Below are 18,086 nucleotides of genomic sequence, written 5' to 3'. Positions count from 1 at the left end.
AGACGTGCTTTATATCTGGCAACGGATTCGTCTGGGTTCCGCTTAATTCGAAAGACCCATTTACACCTGATGATATTTTGTGTGTGATGAAAGGGTACTATGGTCCATGTAGAGTTGTGGAGGAGAGCATCATATTCGTCACACATGGCTTTACGCCAATGAGAAGATTTTTGGGCTTGAGTGATTGTAGTGGGTTCACTGGCCTTAGTGGAGGAACTTGTTATAGCATGTAAGTCAAGGACCTGATGTGGTTTGAAAATACCACTTTTGGAGTATGTTGTCATTGGATGTCTAGGGGGAATGGAAGTGGTAGATTGTGTTGGTGGTATAGCCGAGGGCGAGTCATTGTCATGGACCGGGCCAACCGTCGGCACAACAATATCACTAGGTCTAGGAGAAGGTAAAGCCAGTGGCAATATTGCCGAGGGTATTACCTCATTAATAGGGGAAACTTGTGAGGAAGGAAGTGGAGAAATAGAGGGAGTGAGAAGTTGTTGAACAGGAGTAATAGTAGTATGCGGATCTTGAGGGTAAGGACTGGACTGTGTCATTGGAGGTTCGTGTGAAGAGATCAGAGGGATATTCCAGTGATGTATGTTTATCGGAGTAGCTTGCATGGTAGGATTATTTTGAAAAGGAAAGACAGACTCCTCAAAAATAACATGACGTGATATAAAGATTTTTTTAGTTTGGGGTTCATAACATCGAAAAGCATTATGTTCAAGGGAGTAGCCTATAAAAGTGCAAGGCTTAGATCGTGGTGTTAGCTTATATGACACATAGGGACGGAGCCATGGATAACATAAACAGCCAAAAACTTTGAGTTTATGAAGGTTTGGAAGCTTGTGGAATAATTTTTCAAATGGTGACTGGTATTGTAAGACTAGAGTGAGCATACGATTAATGAGATAAACTGTAGTTTGAAAGGCTACTGACCAAAAAGGTGGTGGCATGGATGCTTGATGTAGAAGGGAGAGACCAGTTTCAACAATATGCCGATGTTTGCGTTCGGCAGAGCCAACCAATTGGGGAGTATGTGGGGGTGACTTGAGGTGTTGTATACCACAAGCAGAGAGACAACATGTGAGGGCTTGATATTTGCCTCCGCCATCAGAGTAAATCGTTTTAATGGAAGATTGAAAAAAATTTTCGACCAACTTTCGAAAGTTGGTAAATACTATGGAAACATCAGACTTATGGTGGAGAGGATATAATCTTGTGTACTTAGTAAAATAATCTACAAAAATGATATAAAAACGAAACTTGTCAAAAGAAGGAATTGGGGCAGGGCCCCATACGTCAGTATAAATGATTTCAAATGGTTTAGAGCAAGAAATGGAGGTTGTCTCAAAAGGCAGTTTATGACTTTTATTGCAAAGACAAGCATCGCAATGACTGACAGTGCTATTGATTTTCAAAGTAGGAAGAGAATAATGAGAAAGTAATTTTTGCTGGATAAAAGGGGAGGGATGACCAAGACGACGATGCCATACATCAACCGGAGCTACGATTGAAGAGTGAGCAGTAGGAAGGGTAATTTGCGAAGCGGATGACCACTCATAAATCTTATATTTGTTCTAGCCCTGGACCAAGGATGCCCCCGTGCTCAAATCCTTGACAAGAAAAAAGTTAGGAAAGAATTCAATTGAGGTATTATTTTGTTTACAGAATTGAAAAACAGAAATGAGGTTTCTTTTAATGTTAGGTGCACACAGAACATCATCGAGTGTAAAAGTTGTGGTAAGTGAACTAAGCGTTGAGGAACTAGAATGAGTAATAGGAATTCTTTTACCGTCACTGATGATGATATCTTCATTTCCGTCATAGTTGTTATGGATGGACAAGTTTTGAAGATTAGAGGTGATGTGATGAGAGGCGCCCGAGTCCACAATCCAATTAGGTTGGGTAGGAGTTGGAGTAGCCATGAAATTCGCCTGAGGCCACTGTGATGGAGCAGGGAGCCTAGGGCGAGATCGATAAACTTTTGCAGAGTGTCCGACTTTATCACATAGTTGGCAAACGACTCGTTGGTGGCTTGTGAAGTCAGGACGCGATAATTGAGGATTATGAAGGTTACCACCTTGATATGGGGGGTTTGGTCTAGGTGCCATAGGGCTGGGAGGCAGCTTAGCCAGACCGTTCTTGACGTGCTTATTATACTGGTTGCTCTTCCTCTTGGATTTTTGATTGACCTGAGCTGTAATAGGTGGTCCGAGCAACATATCATCACGCTTCAAATATGTCTCATAGTCGATCAACTTATCATAAAGTTCTTCGAATGATATTGGTGAGTCGCGTGCCCGAAGAGCTGCTGCCAGTTCTTTATACTCGCCTCCTAGGCCATTGAGGGTATGGATTAGGACTTCTTCATCACTGAGAGAATGACCTATCAAAGCTAAGTCATCGATGATAACTTTGATAGTTTGTAGATAATCAGCAATAGTACTTCCCTCTTGTTTTGTTTTCATCAGATTGGAGAGAAGTCCGAGCATGAGTACGTGAGCGATTTGCCAAAGTTGTTTGTAACTTGCACCATGCTTCTGCAGCAATCGTACATGAGGATATCAGCGGGGCAACGGATCCAGCAACGGTAGCTTGAATAGCTTGGAGGATGAGGCGATCTTGACGTAACCATATTTTGTGGGCTGGATTTGGCATTGGACTAGGTTCGCCTGGGATGTTGACCATGTTAGGTGGACATGGGAGAGAGCCATCAATGTAACCTAGGAGATCATAACCAAATAGAAGATTAGAAAGTTGTGCCCGCCAAGATGCGTAGTTACCGCCTTTAGATAATTTGAAGGGAATGAGTGCTGCAGCATTGATGGTGATAAGACTTTGAGAAGTACTCAGAATCCCTACAGAAACAGGGATAGGAATATCATAAGGGGAAAATGAAGACATCCCATATTTTGTGGCGGTTTAAGTGATAAGATGTAAAGATATAGGAGGGAGAGAGGAGGAGAAAAGCATATCAATGCGCTGAAGAGGAGGCTGCAGCGATGAAGCTGCAGTGATGAATTGCAGAGGAGGCTGCAGCGCGATGCAGAATGCAGGAGAGATTGTTGCAGCGAGGTGGGAGAAATCTCTGCAGCTTGCAGCGATTTCTGCAGCGATGCTGGAGAAATCTGCAATGTTGGAGATAGTTGCAGTAATGTAGTGTTGGAGTTTGGTGGCCGGAAGAGCGGCGGAGTTGTCAGCGGAAGACTTCGGTTGGCAAGGGAGCAGCAACCGACGGTAGAAACAAAGGCCGTGACTGTGCTTCCTTTAGGAGCGTTGCCCACGGATCTGATATTAGCAGCCGCAAGTGCTGCAGTAGGCTGCAGTGAATGGCTACGGCTGAGGGGCGGAGACATCGCCACGAGAGGAATGGTAGAGCGGCTGCGACTCAAGGGGAGGCGGTGGACTCCGGTCGGGAAGCCGTTGTGAGGAGTCAAACAGCGAGAAGAGGGCTTGCTCTAGGCAAACTGCTCTGATACCATGATAAGAATTAAACGGAGAAGATAGAAAGATAGAAATTGTAAAAGAAACTATGAAATGTATAAGATGTAATTGGTTAATAAATTTGATAGTGAGCTCTTGATAGCTATTTATATACACTCAGCAGGGAGGTTATACCTTTCTCAACTACTTAGAGATTTCCTCAACTGGCTTGAGGAAATCTTATCTACTTATCACCATCTTCCTTGCAGATTTGGATTAGCAGCAACGGACTGCAAGCTTGCTGTTCGTACTATGCTGCTCAACTGTCATCAGCTGCTTTTAGGAGGAGGAAGTAGGATGTTTATATATAGATTAGCTCTCTTAATTTTGACATACATAATTTGAAGAATTAAACTTGTGATAAAAAAAATTCCTTCAAGAACTTGGGTTTAGTAAGTACTTATAATCTTAGTAACATCCTGATTTAGTATCATATTAGATATGGCTAATATTAGGATTGATATATAAGGATTAGGTGGATATATTACTGTTAACTTGGACTTAAATATTTTGAGTCAGTGATTCAATTTAAAAAAAAATTAATAAGTCAATTATGTCATCATGTTATATTGTGATAATTGGTATCAAAATTGACAATGGTGAGAGGCTCAACTAGAAGAAGACTACTCATGGACAAGATCGACAAGTCTCACAAAAAATTGATACATCAAAATCAGATTAGTAAAGAAACAAGGAAATTTGCCATCATTTTTTATGAAGATTTGAGCTATTACAGATTATTTCAAGTCATAACAAACTAATCGACTTTCTCTGGACCCTATCTTCTGTGTCTGCATGAGATCTGATCATATGGGTTTGACACGTGATACAACACTCATAAGCTTAAATTGATGGAATGAATTGGGTTATCAGTAATTCTTAGCTTAAATTATTAGGAGAGAGTACGTGATTTAAACTTATTACCTGCACCGATACCATGTCAAAGCTTATGAATGGAACGATCAATAAACCTCGTAAGCTTAAGCTATTATGAAAGGGATCAAAATTGGGCCTTACGAGGAAAACAAACATAATAACCCACAAGTTTTGATATTAGAGAATAAATCAGTCGAGTCTTCTGAGGTACCCAACACCTATCCAATCCTCTTAGGTCGAATCAAAATTAAGATGGTTACTAGTCGGATATGAGACAAATACTGATAGGTAAAAAGAACCAATTGAGCCAAGCTTGGCATGATACTATCCATTGTCATTCTTAATTGAAATCAAAGCATCCGTTTTGCTTTTTGTAGAAACGTAATAATAGAGATACCACCACATACAAACCTACCACACTCGAAACACTTGTTCTTGTGCTGATGAGGAATTAACGTAGCACTCAAAAGTAACACACACACACACACACACTCTCTTTCCATCCTTTAGAGAAACGGATAATATTATCTTACCATAAATTATTTAGAAATTTTCCGTTAAAAGCAAGAGATGATATCTTGCATTTTGGGTGCTCAAGATTTATGACTAGAGATCCAAAATAACTCATAACGCTCTCTAGCTAAAATGACAAAAAGAGGATCACTAAAATTAAAAATATCAATTACAAAATGATACTTATATTCCATACATTAATGATGGAATCTTGTAAAACACTTAAGTTTGATCCTTCAAAATTTTGAAACTTGTAAACTCTTATGCATAAATTTCCCTTCACATGTCCTCCAGATTTCCGAATTTATCGGATACATTCCTCAATTCTTCCGGATCCAACTATATCTTACAAGATCATGAACTTACAGCTTGCGATGCTTGCATGATGAGTCATAAACATATTTAAAACATATAAGCTCTATATTACATTTGAGTAGAGTATGCATTTCATAAGATCGATCATGAACATATGAATTTTCTCTATCTTATGATGTGAATCTTTACATGATTATGTAATTAGGGTTGTGTGCTCCACAAACAAACATTCCCTTCAAATTGAAATCACCCACATCAGCCCACACACCCCTGTAAGTAGTGCTTACTGCCTATAGGTGGTGGTACCGCCCAATTGGTGGTAGAACCGCTAGTTGTCACGGGTGGCAGGCGATTGTACCGCCCAGCCAACGGTGCCACTGCCCGCAATTTGCCCTCTTATAAAACCGAGCTAGGGCCAACGGTAGGACCGACCCTAACTTTTTTTCCACTCCCCCTTGTAGCTCTAAATCCTCCTTCAACTCTATTCTCTCCCTCTAGCTGCCCAAAACTCTCTATTTCCTACAAGATCAAGGATCAATCCTACATCTTCTTGAAGATCTCAACTAAGGTATTCTCTAAAAGGCATTGATTTCTCTTTTATATCATCTACTCTTGCTCATTATTTATCTTCATAATAGTAGTATTTATGTGTTCTAGAAGATCCTCTAGGGACAAAGGGAAGAGGAGATTAGAAGAAAATTATGATTCCACACTTTTTGATTCAAATCAGCATACCCTAAAGTTTGCATCCATTGAATTTAAGAATGTTCATAAGGGAAAATATGTTGATTTAGATGAACTAAGTGATTTAGATCCTATTCAATGGTTTGTTAGGTTGTTTTATAACAATCTACATGTACATGAAGAAGAAAGGGTGTCTACCTATCTTTTAGGGCGTCATATATCCATTACGGATAGATCTATTTGCGATATCATAGGCATCCCGGTAAAAGAAAGAGGTTGTTATTTTAGAGGACAATGGGATGATGAAACAGTTGGTACCACATATGTTGATGCCTTAGGAATAATTTTTGGCAATCCCAACTTAATGAAACTTCCAAAAAGCTGTGAACATTTATTACCATTAAGCACCAAAATACTTCATTACATCTTAATTAGTATCATTCTCCTGAAACAATACCATCACAATGAAGTAAGTAAATGGAACTAGGTACCATGTATTGGATCATGAAAGGATATAACAACTGTTTTGATTATCGTATCTAACAAAACATGATAGAAATATCTAAAAAGAACATGATGCTTCTATACGGTGGCATAATCACTAGAATACTCCATGCTTACGATATTGCAATTCCACTCGACGAAGAAGTTATAAAGCTAGATAGATTTAGCATCATAAATAAAAATCTATTACGACGGATGAAATGTATATTTAGAAATGGTATGTGGGTTAGAATGCCTAAAAGAACCGATCCCCCTTAACTAGAACCAGAACCAGAAACACCAATCTTTAGGGATAATCTATCTCCTCCAATTGGTCCCTTTGAGGAATCATATCCAGTAGAGCAAGCACCTCCATCATCTATCGAAGACATAGGGATTCAGATGGATCGCTTTGAACAAAGACAAGATCGGCTTGAACATCGACAAGATCAAATCCTATTTGAGCTGCAATAGATTCACCGATAGTTTAACACATTGTTTAGACATTTTAACTTTCCACCACCTGAATGAGCATATGTATGTATTTAGAAAAAGTGGACAAAATTCCTTCGTATCATGTTGTAAAACTATGTTGTTGTAAACTTTTTATGCTATTCACTTTGATCGCAATGCCACTTACTTTGATGATCACAAGTCCTTGATATGTTTAACTATTGTTATCTACAACTTGATGTATTATTTGGTGAGCATTTATGGAGTTAGGAATATTAATGTTGATTGAACTTCATTTTTGAACTTTCTTGATTCTTTGATCACTCACTTAAATTCGATGCTAAAAATTTATGATATGAATTTGACATGATTGTATGCTTCAATTACATGTTTACTTTAATGTTGGAAATTTTGTGCCTTGGTGCTAAAAGTTTCTATGATGATTAACATGTTTACCTTCATGATTGTAATTGAAAAGCTATAACAAAACATTATCCGAATGCATGATTTTGTTGTATTTCTCTTCCGGATTTAATATATTTCTTGAGTGGAGCTTTCATGAGCCTATGCCATATCGAATTTATTTCATATCCATGCTCCATCACTAAATGATTTTTGATACATGGAATTAATTGACAAATGCATCTCTTATGGACTTATCTTTTGTGAATTTTTATTGAGAAATGGATTTGATATAATGATTCTTTCATATGAATTCCTTCTCAACGAAGGAAGATTTTTTTTTTTGAGATAAACACTTGCAAGCATTTATTTTCAAATGTATATTTTAATCCTTGTGAATAATGAAGCATAATGAAACTCTCTTATCGATCTTAACTTCATTTAAAGTTGGTTCTCAATGGCTTTACCTTCCTTACTTTCCTCCTTCATGCAAAGCCTTGATGATAAATAAAAGGGAAGAAGTAATGAAAGCTATCTCCTTAATGTTGAGAACTTTTGAATGATACCATGTCATGAATTTTTACCACACTTGCATATATTGTTGAATCATTCTCCTTTTTATTGATAACAAAGGAGGAGAAAAATGTGGTAAATTGATGATAAATTTATGCAATTTTACACTTGAAATGTTTGCATTATGATAAGACATCTAGAGCTTAATTTGATAAATTACAAATTGATATCTTGTCGTAGAATGAATTGTTGTGAGTGTTATACTTCATATTTGAAATATATCCTTCATAAATGTATGCAATTTTACACTTGAAATGTTTGCATTATGATAAAATATCTAGAGCTTAATTTGAAATATTACAAATTAATATCTTGTCATAGAATGAATTGCTATGAGTGTTATCCTTCATATTTGAAATATAAGACTTGAAAATGGATGTCATGCCTTGACATCATTTTCAGAAAGTTACATCATGATAGGAATCATGATGAGTGTATTGATAAGTTTAAAAGAACTTAACTTATCAATATGTCTCTTGAATTTAAAGGCTTTGAATTCAAGAATGACTTTTCTTAAGTATGCAATATAGATAGGGGGAGTTAAGGTTAACTCCGTCATCAATTGATTGTCATCATAAAAAAGGGAGAGATTGTTGAATCTCGAATTTTGATGACGAAGTCAATTATCATTTGTTGATCTAATCTATATATTGAGAAAGTGTGCAGGATTAACTACGATGGCAATAAGACATGCAACAGGTGTTGTGCCGGAGTCAAGATCAAGATCACATTGGGAGTATGAGAGTTCGTCGGAAGTTCTGCGGAAACTAACTGAGAAGTCCAGGAGCTTGTTATAGAAGCTCATCGAAACTCGCTAAGAAGATCGTCGCGAAGTCCAGGAGCTTGCCGGGAGTCCGCCGGAGCATCGCCGAGAGGTCGTCAGATGTTTGCTGGAAGTTCGCCGGAAGAAGCGATTGACGCACCGAAACAGGAATTATAGTAATGATGTCTTAATTATCATAGTTAAAGTATAGATTAAGTTAGGATTGGGAGGTGATCCCACTAACTTAATCAGGGGCCAATTGGGCCCTTAATAGACCCAAATTTGGCCGAATGGAATAGCTCATTCGGACCTAGAATTCTTGGCCAGTGGTGGCACCGCCCAGGAGACTCGGTCTCCCAGGGATTCTGGGCGGTAGTACCGCCCCTGTCAGGCGATGGCACTACTGGCAGTTATTGCTGCCAGCGGTGGTATCGCCCCAGTCAAGCGGTGGTACCACCAGAGCTCGGTCTCCGAGCTCTATCAGGCGGTGGTACCGCTAGAGCTCGATCTCCGAGCTCTGTCAGGCGGTGGTACTGCCAGGACCCCGAAAATTCAGGAATAGATACTTTTAGGCTCTATTTTCAAACTCATTGGGGCCTATATAAACCCCACCCTTTCCTGCATGAATGGGCAATGAAAACTCGACATTATCTTGAGTCTTTGAGGCCTTAAAAGTATTGTAAAAGTTAAAGTTCTCCTCCTTCTTTCTTCTAAATGTTAAGATCATTCAAGAGAGGAGTGAAACTTATAAGGGTTGTCTCCTAAGCTCGTCAAAAGGAGAAAAGCTATAAAAAGTGGTTGGCCTTTGCCAATTGAAGGAAGGCCTCTAGTGGATGCCGGTGACCTCATCGGAGGAGGAAGCCGATGGTGGATGTAGGTCACGTTGACTAAACTACTCTAAAATCTCGGTTTGCATTTACTGTCAATATCTTTCCTTTATAGCAAACTGCCTCTCCTCCTTACTATGCTTTAAATATGTCTACATTTGCTTTGACCTAAAACATCTTCCGAGATTGGCTTTCTACAAAGACTTTACGAAATCTACGTTTTTGTGATTTACATTACTGCAAATCATCTTAGTCTTCTTTTGCATTTTCACTTAAGACTTCAAGCTCAAATTCGTTTCGAAATGAATTGAGTTGAATCGGCTTTATTCGAAACAAGATTTTTGAAATCGTGATAGTTTTTCGCTGCACAAATTCACACCCCCCCCCCACCCCCCCTCTTAGTGCGCTCTTGATCCTAACACCTAGTTGGCCCCTAACTAAGTTAGTGGGATTATCTCCCAATCCTAACTCAACTTAAGGTTAAATTATGATAATTTAAGACATTAACTAATCAATCTTGGTTCGGTATGTCAATTGTTCTTCCGGCGATGTTCCGATGAACTTCCGACGATTTTTGACAATGTTCCAGTGCACTCCCGACAAGCTCTTGGACTTTATGATGATCTTCTTGGCAAGTTCTGACGAGCTTCTTTAGCAAGCTCCTAGACTTCTCGGTCAATTCTGGCAGAACTTTCAACGAACGTTTGGACTTTCGATTAACTCTCGACCTCCCAATGAAGTCTCGATCTTGACTTTGGCCCAACATCTGCTTCATGTCTTACCGCCATCGTAGTAAATCCTGCACACTTATCTCAATATATAGATTAGATCAAACAATTTACCGATTAATTTCATCATTAAAATATGAGATTCAATAATCTCTCCCTTTTTAACGATGATAATCAATTGATGATGGAGTTAACCTTAACTCCCCCTATCTATATGCCGTACTTGAGAAAAGTTATCAACATGCATATCATGATTTACCAATACGATACCATGTATTTATCAATAAAAAATGATGTCAAGGTATAACATCCATTTTCAAGACAATGATGATAGACAATCATCATTTTCAAATATGATACGAATTTCGAACATAAAATTTAGCAAGATAACAATTCTTGATAAAAGATAACAATTCATCAATCCATGGCAAGATATCAATTGTAAATAGCAAGTTGAGCTCATGATATCTTATCATAATGAAAGACATTTATCAAGTATTCATGAAACATTTCAAGTATCTATAATGCATATGAAATATATTTTAATATATTTCACGCATTTACGATAAAATAGATTTTATACAGTTGTCTTAAACATTCAATCTGTCATCAATTTGCCATATTTCTCCCCCTTTGTCATCAATAAAAAGAAGAACTATTCAACAATGCAAGTGTGGTAAAAATTCAAGCAAGTTTCACACTAATTTATCTAAATCATAAAGGAAGGTAAGCAAACACAGAGCTAACATTCAAAGTTTCACAATATTAAGAAAAATCCGATATTACATCGTTGCATGGTAACATTCAAAAGTTCTCAACATCAAAAGTTATCAATATTAAAGAGATCACAACATCAAAGTGAACATAACATCAAAAGTTCTCAACATCAAAGGTTCACAACATTAAAGAGAGAGAGAGAGATTCCCCTTTGTCGTCAACAAAAAGACATACATTAGCTATTCAGGTGGTAGTAAATCAAAATATCTAAACAAAGTATTAAATTGTTGATGAATTTGCTGTAACTCAGTTACGATTTGATATTGATATTGTTCAAATCGATCCATTCGAGTGCCTATGTCGTCAACAGATGAGGAGGGTGCTTACTTTGTTGGAGGTGTTGCCTCAAAGGGACCAATAGGAGGAGATTGATGTTCCCTAAATATTGGTGTTTCAGGTTCTAGATTAAGTAGGAGGGGGCTAGTGTTAGGATCGGAGCGGTACTAAGAGGGGGGGGGGGGGGGGGGGTGAACTAGTGTAGCGGATTAAAATTTATAAATTTAAAAACGATTTCATAAATGCGTCGAGATTTCAATTCGTCAATGACTTGGAGAAAGTAGCTTACGTAAAGTGAGAAGATGAAAACCGAAAGCTTTCTGCTATGTAAATAACTGTTTCAGAAAAGTAAATACTCACACATTCAAGGAACACACCAATTTAAAGTGGTTCGGTCAAAATGACCTACATCCACTTGTGAAGCCTTCTTCAATGAGGCTCCCAACTTCCACTAGCAAATCACTTTGAAGGGGAAGGACAAATACCCCTCTTACAACCTTTTACAAGTGGTTCACACTCTTACAAATTTTCAAAAAGAAAGAGGGAGGTGAACACTCAAGCTATTGAAAACAAAACTTGCTAAAGACTTTGCTAAGACTTTTATCACAATCTCTTGCTTCTCAAAAGTTGTCTTCTCTGTTGAGAATTGAGGGGCATTTATAGACCCCAAGAGGATTCAAATTTGGGCTCCAACCTTACGGGTCACTGGATGGGCTTCAAATCTGGCCCAAACCAGGTCATATTCAAGCTAAGTTGGCCCCTAACTAGGATATAGGATTATTTCTTAATCCTAACCCTAATTATATGCAAACTACGAAAACAAGACATAATTCTAAGTAGATCTTTTAACCGGTAACGTTGAGTTTCCTTCCAGTGAGCTTTCCGGCGATCTTCCGAAGGACTTCCGATACACCCTCAGATTTCATCCGGAGGACTCCCAACAGGCTCCCAATCTTGTGGCGAGTTCAGTGAATCTTTGGCAAGTAGCCGAGCCTTCTCAGTGATCTCCACAAACCTTCGACGATCTCTTCGGCGGACTTCTAAAAACTTTGACAAGTCCTCGATTTCTTCTCGATTGGTTCCGACAACACTTTCGATGAATCTTCGGACTCTCGGCAGACTCTCGAACACCCATCGAACTTGACTCCGGTAGACTTTGCTTTATATCTTCAATCTATCATAGTTAATCGTGTATATTTATCTTAATAATATGGATTAGATCAATTAACCTATCAATTGATTTCATCATCAAAATTCGAGAGTCAACAATCTCTCCCTTTTTGATGATGACAATCAATTGATGACGGAGTTAAACATAACTCCCCCTATCTAAATGCTATATAATGAGAAGATAAAAATACTTGAATTCAATCTCTTTGAATTCAAGCCTAAACCGATAAGTTCTATCCGTTGAACTTATCGTTATTCTTAATAAGCATGAGTAAATACGAAACTTCATATTTCTCATAATTTCAAGCTATGAAAATTATTTTCAAGTCAAATGATAAAAGACAATTATCATTTCAACAAGAGATATGAGCTTTCAACATGAATTCCATGATATAAATGTAAGACATGATTTCATATGATCAACCAATCTAAGAACTTGCGATATTCTCAAAGAGTTTTGCGATGCATATAAGACATTTGCATTACACAAGCTTTTGCAATTCATATAAGTCATGCTGTCGCATTGGCACAAGTCATCAATATTTTACTCATTCTTCTCCCCCTTTGTCATCATCAAAAAAGGAGATGAGACTTTTGAGCATACAATTTATGATTAAAAATTTACCATTAAGATTGATCATTAAGCATTCATAAGATTATACAAAATTCATCTTATAACAACAAGTTCAGCATTTGTCCAAAATTCATATTATTAGAAAGAAAATCAGCATTTATCCAAACTTCATATCATTCGAAAGAAAATCAGCATTCATCCAAAATTCATCTAAAAAAGAATCAACATGGCTTTCATACAAAAAGAACAAAGATGGCAAAGCTTTAACTTGGCATTAAGAGTAATTATACAAGGATCGCATGTCAAGGTAACAGAATAAGAAGGCATATCTATTAATCCTTAGTAGGAAATCCATAGTTCTTATACATTATATCTATCTTTTGATTCATTTGTCGTAATTCTCTCAAAATTTTAACTTGTTGAGATTGAATTTGCTCTTGCTGTGATTTGAGTTGCTCTTGTTGTGATTTGATCTGATGCAATTATGCCATAATGAGATCTTCAAAGGATGAAGCAGGAGCAGATTCTGAAGGTGCTGCACCAAAGGGACTAGGAGGAGGAGATTCATTTCTCCTAACAATTGGTGTTTCAAGGTGTTTTTACTGGTGGGGGAATTGGATCAGTCCTTCTAGGTTGCCTAATCCATATACCATTGCTAAAGGTGCACCTAAGTCTTTTGAGTAGGTTTTTATTGATGGTATTAAATCAATCAACTTGAATTATTTTTTTATCGGGTGAGACACAAATATTATGGGCAAGTATTAATCGAGTGACTAACCCCCCATATGGTAACATTGTATCTTTAACTATTATATCCTGCATGTGTTGCCGGATTAAGTATCCAAAACAATTATGTTGTCCGGTCATAATCCAATATATGGTGCTTAGCTCTATTTGACTCATTTCATTAAGATGAAATTGCTTAGGAAGTAGTATGCTAGTCATGATGTGATGAAAAATTTTAGAGTTAAAGGGCAGTAAGTGCTCGTAACTTTTGGGTATTATGCCTAAGTTCGGTTTTACAAAAATAGTTTCTAAGGCTTCGGAGCAAGTTGCTCCGATTATATTGACATCCCATTTATTTCTAAAATAATAGCCCCTATCTTTTTCAGTAATTCCAATTAGTTCACAAATATTGCTATCAAAGATTTAAATTTGTGTTCCTAAAAGGTAGGTTGTTAAGCTATCGTTGTTCACACATAGGTTTGCATAAAATAACCTAACTAACATAGGATAAATTGGTTCATTGATTTGTAGGAGAGTTAAGGCATCTAAATCTGCAAACCATCTAATGGATTCTAGGTTTCCAAGTTCATCTAGATCAACATGTTTGCCTTTATGTATAGTTCTTGTTTCGAAATTAGGAAACCTAAGAGCTACTTCATTAGATCTAAAAAGATTTTGGTCATAGGAATCTCCTTCCACCCTCTTCCCTTTTGTTCTTGTTGATCTCTTAGGAGCCATGTCTAAACAAGATGATAAATCAAGGAAAAAACTATGAAGAGTAGGCAAAATAATGAGAGGAAGAAGGAAAGATTTCAGATTTTACCTTATGGAGAATTCCTTGGAAGATAGAGAGCTTGATCAAATAAGAATCCCTCTCTTAGGCTTCTAAAGGTTAGAATGAGGGTGAGAGAGGTTTAGAGAGTTTTGTGAGAGTTCTAGGGAGAGATCTCACGAGTTGGGGGCGGTTCCACCGCTAGCCCTAACTCTTCCACTTATATGTAGATTCTCGGGCGGTGCCACTGCCTGGAGACCGAGCGCCCAAGTGGTGCTACCGCCAGTTCTAGCGGTGCCACCGTTGGCATGCCAAAAATTTTCTTTCCCTCCCCCTTTTTTATTTTCAGAGGTGTTTGATTCAAGATAGGATAGGATCTTGGATTGTTCTTTAAGATGCCATTTAGAATCCAAAAAGAAGGAAGAAGTCAAATTGTTAGGACTCTAGCTTGGAGAGTCCTAATTGAGAGGGACATTCATGTAAAACCTACCTAAACCAACCCTTATTAAAGAGGTGAAGAGGCCGGCTAAGGTTAGGAGGTTGTTTCTTAGAGAAGAATAAGGAGTTGTAAAGGAATAGGAGTCTTGAGTAGGAGTCCTATTAGGAGTTGGTTAAAAGTAGGAGTCTTGAGTAGGAGTCCTATTAGGAGTTAGGGTTTAGAAGCCCTATAAATAGTCATGTATTCCTCCTCTTTTCACAAGCAATAGATGAATCTTTTCTGCAGCTTTTGAGCAGCAACTTGGAGGGAGGAACCCCTATAGAGTTCCAAGGAGGCCGATCCCCTAAAGAGATCAACCCCAAGTTTAGAATCTGCAAGGGTTCTAACACAAATCCACAAAAACCGGAAAGAGGAAAAAAAATTCAGAAAATACATATAATCAAGTTTATTCACAAGGACAATTTAACATACCTAGTTCCCTTCTAATAAAGTCAAATTGGTCTTCATTTAAGGCTTTTGTAAAAATGTATGCTAATTGATTTTTTTGTGTCAATAAACTCTAGAATGACATTATTGTCAAGGACATGGCCGTGTATGAAATGATGCCTAATGTCGATATGCTTAGTCCTAGAGTGTTGAATTGGATTTTTGATAAGACAAACGACACTTGTATTATCACATTTTATGAGATTGTTCTTCAAGTAAATTCCATAGTCTTCCAATGTATTCTTCATCCAAACAACTTGTGCACAGCATGCACTTGCAGTAATGTATTCGGCTTCTACCGTAGATATTGTAATTGAATTTTGTTTCTTGGAAGTCCAAGAAACAAGTGCATATCCTAAAAATTGACATGTTCCGAATGTGCTTTTTCTATCTATCCTGCATCTGCCAAAATCGGCATCTGCATAAGCTATTAGATCGTATTTGTCAGAATTCAGATACCACAATCCTAAATTGGGAGTTCCTTTAAGATATCTAAAATTTTTTTTAACACTTTTAAGATGAGATAATTTCGGATTGGATTGAAACCTAGCGCAAAGTCCTACACTAAACATGATATCCGGTCTAATCCCGATGAGGTAAAGTAGACTACCTATCATTCCCCTATACGTTTTTTGATCAAAGTTTTCATCATTTTCATCTATATCTAATTTAGTGGAGGTACTCATAGGAGTGTTTATCGCTTTTGAACCATCCATGTTAAAATGTTTTAGCAATTCTAATGTATATTTAGATTGATTAAGGAATATACCATCACTAAGTTGTTTAATTTATAATCCTAAAAAGAAAGTTAATTCACCCATTAGACTCATTTCAAATTCATGACTTATACATTTTGCAAATGATTCACATAGTAATTCATCCGAAGAACCAAAACAAATATCGTCAACATAAATTTGCACAATAAGAAAATTATTTTCAAAGTGTCTGATGAACAATGTAGTATCAACCCTGCCTTTGGTAAAATTATTTAAAATAAGAAAGGAACTAAGCCTTTCATACCAAGCTCTAGGAGCTTGTTTCAAGCCATAGAGAGCTTTAGTCAATTTGAATACATGATTAGGAAGAAGAGAATTTTCAAATCCGGGAGGTTGTTCGACATATACTTCTTCGGAAATAAAACCATTCAAGAAGGCACTTTTGACATCCATTTGAAATAGTTTAAAATCGTTACTACTAGCATAGGCAAGGAGCATCCTAATGGCTTCTAACCTTGCCATAGGAGAGAAGGTTTCTTCATAGTTGATACCTTTTTCTTGGTTGAAACATTTGGCCACTAGTGTAGCCTTGTTTCTAACCATGATACCGCATTCATCTTGCTTGTTTCTAAAGACCCATTTAGTGCCAATGACTAAATGGTCACTAGGTTTAGGAACAAGCTTCCATACCTCATTCCTCTCAAATTGGTTCAATTCCTCTTGCATTGCAATAACCCATGAATCATCTTTCAAGGCCTTGTCAATACATTTAGGTTCAATTTGAGAAAGGAAGGCGGCGTTAGCACATAAATTCTTGAAAAGAACGAGTTTGAACCCCTTTTGATGTATCTCCTATAATTAGCTCCTTTGGATGAGCATCCACATACTTCCATTCCTTAGGTAAGGAAGAAGATGCATCCAAGTTACTATTTTGAGGAGGGGGTTCACTTAAATTCAAATTATCAAAACCAAGATTATCATCAAAATCATTTTTATTTAACTCAAAAATTTCATTAAAAAATACATGAATAATTTCTTCTATAATTAAGGTTCTTTTGTTCAAAACATGAAAAGCCTTAGAAACAGAAGAGTAACCAAGAAAGATGCCTTTATCGGATTTGGCATCGAATTTTCCTAAGGCATCATTTTCATTCAAAATAAAGCATTTGCAACCGAAAACTTTAAAAGAAGAAACATTTGGTTTTTTGTTATTCAATAATTCATAGGGAGTTTTTGATAGAGATGGTCTTATTAGAACCCTATTGATGACGTAGTAGACCGTATTAACGGCTTCGACCCAAAAATACTTGGGTAGACTATGTTTATTCAACATAGTTCTTACCATTTCTTATAGATTTCTATTTTTTCTTTCAACTACTCCATTTTGTTGAGGATTTCTCGGAGTGGAGAAGTTGTGGTTATATCCATTAGATTCATAAAAGCTTTGGAAGTCACGATTTTGAAATTCGCCACCATGATCACTCCAAATTGATGAAATCATGAAGCCTTTTTCATTTTGAGTAAGTTCATAAAATTTAGATAAGCATTTGAAGTAATCAATTTTGTGAGCCAAGAAATAGGTCCAAGTGTATCTACTATAGTCATCTACAATTATAAAGGCATATTTGCTTCCTCCTAGACTCGTCATGTCAATTGGTCCAAATAAGTCCAAATAGATCCATTGCAATGGTCTAGTGGTGCTAATTTGATTTTTTGGTTTGAAACTAGTTTTTATTTGTTTACCTAGTTGACAAGCATCACATATTTTATCCTTAATAAACTTCATATTGGGAATCCCTCATATTAATTCTCTAGATGAGATCTTAGATATTAGTTTCATACTTGCATGGCCTAATCTCCTATGTCAAAGCCAAGCATCATCATTTAAAGCGGAGAAGCACATTTCATTACTTAGTTCGTCAAGGTTGATGGTGTAGATATTATTTTATTTTAAAGCAATCATGGACATATTATTGTTTAGTTTTTTAATAATGCACGTATTAGATTCAAATCTAACGATGTAACATTTATCACATAATTGACTAATACT

The sequence above is a fragment of the Musa acuminata genome, chromosome BXJ1-10 (genome assembly GCF_036884655.1).
Source record: "Musa acuminata AAA Group cultivar baxijiao chromosome BXJ1-10, Cavendish_Baxijiao_AAA, whole genome shotgun sequence".
NCBI lineage: Eukaryota > Viridiplantae > Streptophyta > Magnoliopsida > Zingiberales > Musaceae > Musa > Musa acuminata.
Note: the sequence above shows the minus strand (reverse complement) of the source record.